Genomic DNA, 8687 nt, shown 5'->3' with positions numbered 1-8687 from the left:
ATTCAGGTTCAGGTACGAGAGCGCGAGGAGGAGCCTCTTCGGAGTTTCCCCCTTTCCCACTACTGATTTAACCGGAAAACAGCCGTCCCTGTTGAGAAGGTCAGAGCCTCAGGCCTGGTCTACACTAGGCGTTTATGTCGAATTTAGCGCCCTTACATCGAATTAACCCTGCACCCGTCCACACCACGAGGCTATTTAGTTCGACATAGAGGGCTCTTAAATTCGACTTCTGTACTCCTCCCCAACGAGGGGAGTAGCGCTAAATTCGACATGGCCATATCGAATTAGGCTTGGTGTGGATGGAAATGGACGGTAATAGCTCCGGGAGCTATCCCACAGTGCACCACTCAGTTGACGCTCTGGACAGCAGTCCGAGCTCAGATGCTCTGACCAGCCACACAGGAAAAGCTCCGGGAAAATTTGAATTCCTTTTCCTGTCTGGGCAGTTTGAATCTCATTTCCTGTTTGGACAGCGTGGCGAGCTCAGCAGCACTGGCAACGATGCAGAGCTCTCCAGCAGAGATGGGCGTGCAATCCCAGAATAGAAAGAGGGCCCCAGCATGGACTGATCGGGAAGTCTTGGATCTCATCGCTGTGTGGGGCGATGAGTCCGTGCTTTCCGAGCTGCGCTCCAAAAGACGGAACGCAAAGATCTATGAGAAGATCTCTAAAGCCATGGCAGAGAGAGGATACAGCCGGGATGCAACGCAGTGCCGCGTGAAAATCAAGGAGCTGAGACAAGGCTACCAGAAGACCAAAGAGGCAAACGGACGCTCCGGATCCCAGCCCCACAGATCCCGTTTCTACGAGGCACTGCATTCCATCCTAGGTGCGGCCGCCACCACTACCCCACCACTGACCGTGGACTCTGAGGATGGGATATTGTCCACGGCCGGTTCCTCGGACATGTTAGCGGACGGGGAAGATGAGGAAGGAGATGAGGAGGACGAGGCAGTCGACAGCGCTTACCAAGCTGATTTCCCCGACAGCCAGGAGCTCTTCATCACCCTTACAGAGATCCCCTACCAACCCTCCCCAGCATGTAACCCGGACACAGATTCAGGGGAAGGATCAAGCGATAAGTGCTTTAAACATATAAACCTTTATTTTTTACAAAACTGGAATATTAAGACTAAGAACAATGTGTGATTCATGATTTCTTCCCCCTGGGCGCTTAAGTAATCAGTTCCAACTATTTAAAAAAAATCAAACAGTGTCCGGTTGTGCATGATTCTGCTGCCCAAGCTGCTCCACTCTTTAGTCCCTGCTACTGCAGCTATATTAGAATCCTGTCTATATGTCCGGGGATAGAGCAGTAATCCTCCACGGACATCTCCACAAAGCTCTCCTGCAGGTAATGGGAAAGCCTGTTCATCAGGTTCCTGGGGAGAGCGGCCTTACTGGGTCCTCCGAAGTACGAGACGTTCCCGCGCCAGGAGACAAGCAAGTACTCCGGTATCATTGCCTTGCATAGCATGGCGGCATAGGGCCCCGGTCTTTGCAGGCTTTCTCGAAGCATCCGTTCCTTCTCGGTGTCCGGGATCCTCATGAGAGTTATGTCGCTCATGATGACCTGCTTTGAATTAGGTAGGGGACTGTTAGTATAGGGACTGCTTGCAACAAGTTCCTTTACAGAACTGTGACCGCTGGTTTACAGCCACGCGGTGGGGGCGGGAGAGGGGCAGCATACAGGGATCTTTCCCTGGGACATCCGCGAGGGGGTGGGACAGGGCCAGAGTTCCTGCTTGGCCGATTGCTGGCAGCAGAGACTGGCAGTGCTTTCAATGTGAAAGGAGGCCAGTGGTACTCCTAAAGTTTTAAGCAGCCACAAGTCTACGGCTTACCATGTTTGCCTGCTACAGAGATTACCGTGTCCTGCCCCGCTTCCCAGATCGGCAGTGCAAAAGCCCAGGCACTGAAGGCGAGGTCCGAAAATTCGACCTTGTCCTGAGTGCGCATGTGATAGGTGTGGTTCATGGTCTTGTTCACAGAGAAAGACTATGTTCTTGGTTCACAACAACATTTATCTTTCAGAGGAATTCACTACCTTTTTCTCATTCCCACAGCCACATCTGCAACTGTCTCCCAACCCAGCCTGGCATCACACTCCCAGAGGCTAGCGCACATTAGGCGGAGGAAGAAGAAGACGCGAGAGGACATGTTCTCAGAACTAATGGGCTGCTCCCGAGCCCAGGCAGCACAGCAGAACCAGTGGAGGGAGAATTTGTCCCAAATGCACCGGACACACATGGAACGTGAGGAGTGGTGGCGGCAGGAAGACCAGCAGGCGACTCAAACGCTGCTTGGACTTCTGAGGGAGCAAACGGACACGCTCCGGCGCCTTGTTGATGTTCTGCAGGAACGGAGGCAGGAGGACAGAGCCCCGCTGCAGTCTATCAGTAACCGCACTCCCCCGCCACCAAGTCCCATACCCCCCTCGCCCAAAGTCCAAAGAAGGAGGGGCGGCAGAGTCCGTGAAAACTCTCACTCCACCCCTGCAGACTGCTCAAGCACCAGAAGGCTGTCATTCCCCAAAATTTGAAAAGTCCTTTCCTTCCCGCCTCACCCAAGCCCCCGTCCAACTTTCACCCCCCAGTTTCATGTCTGGTTGTTAATAAAAAATACGTTTCTGTTCATTACTGTTTCAGTCAGGTTCTTTTGAGGGAGAGTCTGACTGAAGGGGGGGAAGAGGCTTGGTAATTGGACAGGACAGTCACCTTTAGCAGGGTACAGAGGCGGGGGCAGGTCCAGCAGCAGGGCACATACACAGTGCAGTGACTAGTTACCCTGGTCAGTCTGGGAGGTGGTTTTCATGTTCTGTGGGGAGCGGGGGGGGGTTGGTTGCTCTGTGACTTTGTGGCGGGGGAGGGCAGTTACAGATCTTATGCAGCGGTCCTTGTCCTGGATCACAGAGCCACGCAGCAGGGGATCTGTAACCCTCCTCCCCCTGCCATAAAGTCACATAGCCCCCACATACACGCAGTCCCGCTCAGGAGGGCTGGCAGGCTCCGTTGAAACAACCAGTCCGCCACTGCGAATCCTGTCATTCCTGGAGTTTAGAAGGATCATTTGCATCAGTACACTACACCCGCTCCCCACCACAGTCTGCGTCCCAGGTTTCAAACATTCCCGCGAAAACAGTACCAAAGACAACGGTGTTCATTAACAAAATAAAAATGATTTTATTATTTTGGAAGGGGGTGGAGGGGGTCTGTAACTGGAGAGGATAGTCATCATTAACTGGGTAAAGAAACGGTGGCAGGTTCAGCTTCTCTGTACAGAAACTTAAAAGTCACTGGTTACCCTGCTCACTGTGGAACCTAGCTTTCAAAGCCTCCCGGATGCACAGCGCGTCCCGCTGGGCTCTTCTAATCGCCCGGCTGTCTGGCTGGGCGTAATCAGATGCCAGGCTATTTGCCTCAACCTCCCACCCCGCCATAAAGGTCTCCCCCTTGCTCTCACACAGATTGTGGAGCACACAGCAAGCAGCTATAACAATGGGGATATTGGTTTCGCTGAGATCACAGCGAGTCAGTAAGCTTCTCCATCTCCCCTTGAGACGGCCAAAAGCACACTCCACCACCATTCTGCACTTGCTCAGGCGGTAGTTGAACAGTTCTTTTTCAGTGTCCAGGGCGCCAGTGTAGGGCTTCATGAGCCAGGGCATTAGTGGGTAGGCTGGGTCCCCAAGGATCACTGTAGGCATCTCCACATCCCCAACAGTTATTTTGTGGTCCGGGAAGTAAATACCTTCCTGCAGCCGTCTAAACAGACCAGAGTTCCTGAAGACGCGAGCGTCATGAACCTTGCCCGGCCATCCGACGTTGATGTTTGTAAAACGTCCCCTATGGTCCACCAGTGCTTGCAGCACCATTGAAAAGTATCCCTTTCTGTTAATGTACTGGCTGGCCTGGTGCTGCGGTCCCAGGATAGGGATGTGAGTTCCATCTATAGCCCCACCGCAGTTTGGGAATCCCATCGCGGCGAAGCCATCTATGATGACCTCCACGTTTCCCAGGGTCACTACCTTTGAGAGCAGTACCTTAACGATTGCGTTGGCTACTTGCATCACAACAACCCCCACGGTAGATTTGCCCACGCCAAACTGGTTCGCGACAGACCGGTAGCTGTCCGGCGTTGCAAGCTTCCAGAGGGCTATGGCCACTCGCTTCTGGACAGTCAGGGCTGCTCGCATCCGGGTGTCATTGCGCTTCAGGGCAGGGGACAGCAACTCACAAAGTTCCAGGAAAGTCCCCTTCCGCATGCGAAAGTTTCGCAGCCACTGGGATTCGTCCCAGACCTGCAGCACTATGCGGTCCCACCAATCCGTGCTTGTTTCCCGTGCCCAGAATCGCCGTTCCACAACATCCACATGACCCATTGTCACCGTGATGTCCTCGGAGCTGGGTCCCGTGCTTTCTGACAGGCCTGTGCTACTCTCAGACTTCAGGCCCTCACCGCGGTGCCGTAGCCTCCTCGCCTGGTTTATCTGCATCTGCCTCTGGGAAAGGTGGATGATAGCCTGCGAGGCGTTGACAACGGCCACAACTGCAGCGATGGTCGCAGCGGGATCCATGCTCGCAGTGCTGTGGCGTCCGCGCTGTCACTGACCAGAAAAGTGCGCGAACTGATTTCCCGCCGGCGCTTTCAGGGAGGGAGGGAGGGCGGTAGTGACAGACGGATGACGACAATTACCCAAAAGCACCCTCGACCCTTTTTTTTTACCCAGAAGGCATTGGCGGCTCGACCCAGAATTCCAATGGGCAGCGGGGACTGCGGGAACTGTGGGATAGCTGCCCACAGTGCACCGCTTCCAATGTCGACGCTTTCCCCGTTAGTGTGGACTCACAAAGTCGAATTACTGTCCTTAGTGTGGACACACACGTTCGAATTTGCAATATCGATTCCACATATTCGATTTAAGTGAAATCGAAATACCCTCGTAGTGTAGACATACCCTCAGAGCGGTTTGGAACCTGTTTAGCCTGAGCCATCTGGTGCCGGCCAAATTCTAGGCATGGAAAACACTAGGTTAAGGTGGGAGAATTTTCCCCCCACTTAGGCCTTTGTCCCTTAGAGTCACTGGGGACATAGGGGTTTGTGTCTCTTTTGTTTTCCCTTTTCCCTTCTTCCCTCCCTCCACAGGCGAGGAGGGGGCTGCTCTCCAGCCCTCATTGTGGGAGGCCCTCACAAAGCCATGGGACAGGAAGAGTGCTCTGACAGTGATCCCCACTGGTGAGCTGGGCCATCCTTTGGGCCATGTGGTGAGACCCCTCAGCCTCCCGCCTCGCAGAGTCTCAATGCTGATTGGCTGAGCTGGGGGCTAAAGCTGGACCCTTTCTACTCCATCAGTTTACCTGACAGCTTAGAGAGTTAAACAGGCTGTAGGTCTCCTCCTGCAGCAACAGAACGGGCCTGTCCCAAGAGCCCCTCCTTGCCACTGAGTCCTGATGGCCTTTGATCAGGGCCAGGTGCCTGACAGACAATCATCTGCCCTACATGGGCTCTTTGCTTTTAAATTAGCTTCCCATATGTAGCCTGGGCCCAGACTCCACTTAAAGGGACCAGCAACCCCATGACACCTCTGCACTGACATTCATTCGTTTACATGGAGCTATTTATCTAGGTTTCTCAGTTGGTGCCCATCACCACAGGATATGAGGGCCAAGTATCTGAGTGTCATTTGTCCTGTGGGGAGGCAAGCTCTGTTCCCCCGTAACAAGAGACTGACTTTTTTCTTCTAATTCAATATAAAGGTGCACGAGTGATAGTGAGCAGGGACTTGTTTACACTAGAAAGTTGTAGTGCTTGAGCTCTACTAGTATAGTTCAAGCAGTACAGCCCCCCTAGTATGGGGACAGTCGTATCAGGATAACGGTGCTTTATACCAGTACAGTGAGGGGAATAAGCTATATTGGTGTAAGACACTTGTATGAGGATATAACTGTGTGCACAGTAGAAGTTGTGCTGGGACAACTATTAAGGGAGATGTAAATAAATGCATCCCTACCCAAAATAGTTATAGAACTACCAAGAACTGTGTGCAGACCAGGCCTTTAAACGTTAGGAAACACCAGAATGAAGGTTGCTTGTACGACCTTAGCACGGTGTCGTTGTGCGTATGTCTTATGATACAGACTCACAGGTGTGGCCTTGGGGTCAGTTCCCTTCCCCTCTCTGCATCAGTTTCCTCCAAACTAGCAGGGGAAGTGGTGGTTTCTCCATCTCTTGATGTCTTCCAATGAAGACTAGATGCCTTTCTGGAGTGTGCTTTGGTCCAAAACTAGCCACTGTGCTATACAAGAGGTCTGTGATATCTAGCCACTGTGCTATACAAGATGCTATACAAGAGGCGGGGAGGGGAGGGCTCAGATTATATGATCGAATGGTCTCTTCTGGCCTTAAAGTCTAGAAATCTCTGAAAACCGGAGTGTGGCACATTGAGCAGCCTCTGATGTTTTCATGAGTAGCCTGATTGATCCCCAGAGCTAACGGTGAGTGTGTGTGTGTCTGGGGGGGGGGGGGTGATACAGGGGAAGCAGCTCAAACATCGAAAGGGGCTGGGCAGGAGCAGGACATTAACCCCACAGGGCAGGGGTGGGTGTGGCAGTGACATCACAAGGGCCTTTTGCAGCACCTCGGCTGATTGGTGAAAAGAGGTTGGGAGGCGGTCACCTCACAGAGAGTCCATGGCAACGGGCAGGCAGGACAGGCTGCAGGGCAGGGGCAATCTCAGAGACCCCCCTTGGTTTGCTGCAGCCAGTCTCCTTCCCGAGGTCTCCCCTTGAGGCCTGAGGGAGAATTCAGGTTCAGGTACGTGAGCGCGAGGAGGAGCCTCTTTGGAGTTTCCCCCTTTCCCACTACAGATTTAGCTGGAAAACAGCCGTCCCTGTTGTGAAGGTCAGAGCCTCAGAGCGGTTTGGAACCTGTTCAGCCTGAGCCATCTGGTGCTGGCCAAATTCTAGGCATGGAAAACACTAGGTTAAGGTGGGAGAATTTTTCCCCCACTTAAGCCTTTGTCCGTTAGAGTCACTGGGGACATTGGGGTTTGTGTCTCTCTTGTTTTCCCTTTTCCCTTCTTCCCTCCCTCCACAGGCGAGGGTGGGGCTGCTCTCCAGCCCTCAGTGTGGGAGGCCCTCACAAAGCCATGGGACAGGAAGAGTGCTCTGACAGTGATCCCCACTGGTGAGCTGGGCCATCCTTTGGGCCATGTGGTGAGACCCCTCAGCTCCCGCTCCGCAGAGTCTCAATGCTGATTGGCTGAGCTGGGGGCTAAAGCTGGACCCTTTCTACTCCATCAGTTTACCTGACAGCTTAGAGAGTTAAACAGGCTGTAGGTCTCCTCCTGCAGCAACAGAACGGGCCTGTCCCAAGAGCCCCTCCTTGCCACTGAGTCCTGATGGCCTTTGATCAGGGCCAGGTGCCTGACAGACAATCATCTGCCCTACATGGGCTCTTTGCTTTTAAATTAACTTCCCATACGTAGCCTGGGTCAAGACTCCACTTAAAGGGACCAGCAACGCCATGACACCTCTGCACTGACATTCGTTCGTCTACATGGAGCTATTTATCTAGGTTTCTCAGTTGGTGCCCATCACCACAGGATCTGAGGGCCAAGTATCTGAGTGTCATTTGTCCTGTGGGGAGGCAATCTCTGTTCCCCCCGTAACAAGAGACTGACTTTTTTGTTCAAATTCAATATAAAGGTGCACGAGTGATAGTGAGCAGGGACTTGTTTACACTAGAAAGTTGTAGTGCTTGAGCTCTACTAGTATAGTTCAAGCAATACAACCCCCCTAGTATGGGGACAGTCATATCAGTATAACGGTGCTTTATACCAGTACAGTGAGGGGAATAAGCTATATTGGTGTAAGACACTTGTATGAGGATATAACTGTGTGCACAGTAGACGTTGTGCTGGGACAACTATTAAGGGAGATGTAAATAAATGCATCCCTACCCAAAATAGTTATAGAACTACCAAGAACTGTGTGCAGACCAGGCCTTTAAACATTAGGAAACACCAGAATGAAGGTTGCTTGTACGACCTTAGCACGGTGTCATTGTGCATATGTCTTATGATACAGACTCACAGGTGTGGCCTTGGGGTCAGTTCCCTTCCCCTCTCTGCATCAGTTTCCTCCAAACTAGCAGGGGAAGTGGTGGTTTCTCCATCTCTTGATGTCTTCCAATGAAGACTAGATGCCTTTCTGGAGTGTGCTTTGGTCCAAAACTAGCCATTGTGCTATACAAGAGGTCTGTGATATCTAGCCACTGTGCTATACAAGATGCTATACAAGAGGCGGGGAGGGGAGGGGTCAGATTATATGATCGAGTGGTCTCTTCTGGCCTTAAAGTCTAGAAATCTCTGAAAACCGGAGTGTGGCACATTGAGCAGCCTCTGATGTTTTCATGAGTAGCCTGATTGATCCCCAGAGCTAACAGTGAGTGTGTGTGTGTGTGTGGGGGGGGGGTGATACAGGGGGAGCAGCTGAAACATCGAAAGGGGCTGGGCAGGAGCAGGACATTAGCCCCACAGGGCAGGGGTGGGTGTGGCAGTGACATCACAAGGACCTTTTTCAGCACCTCGGCTGATTGGTGAAAAGAGGTTGGGAGGCGGTCACCTCACAGAGAGTCCATGGCAACGGGCAGGCAGGACAGGCTGCAGGGCAGGGGCAATCTCAGAG

This window comes from Emys orbicularis, chromosome 1, assembly GCF_028017835.1.
Source record: "Emys orbicularis isolate rEmyOrb1 chromosome 1, rEmyOrb1.hap1, whole genome shotgun sequence".
Classification (NCBI taxonomy): domain Eukaryota; kingdom Metazoa; phylum Chordata; order Testudines; family Emydidae; genus Emys; species Emys orbicularis.
The sequence above is the reverse complement of the archived record's forward strand: the minus strand, read 5'-3'. Positions refer to the sequence as shown.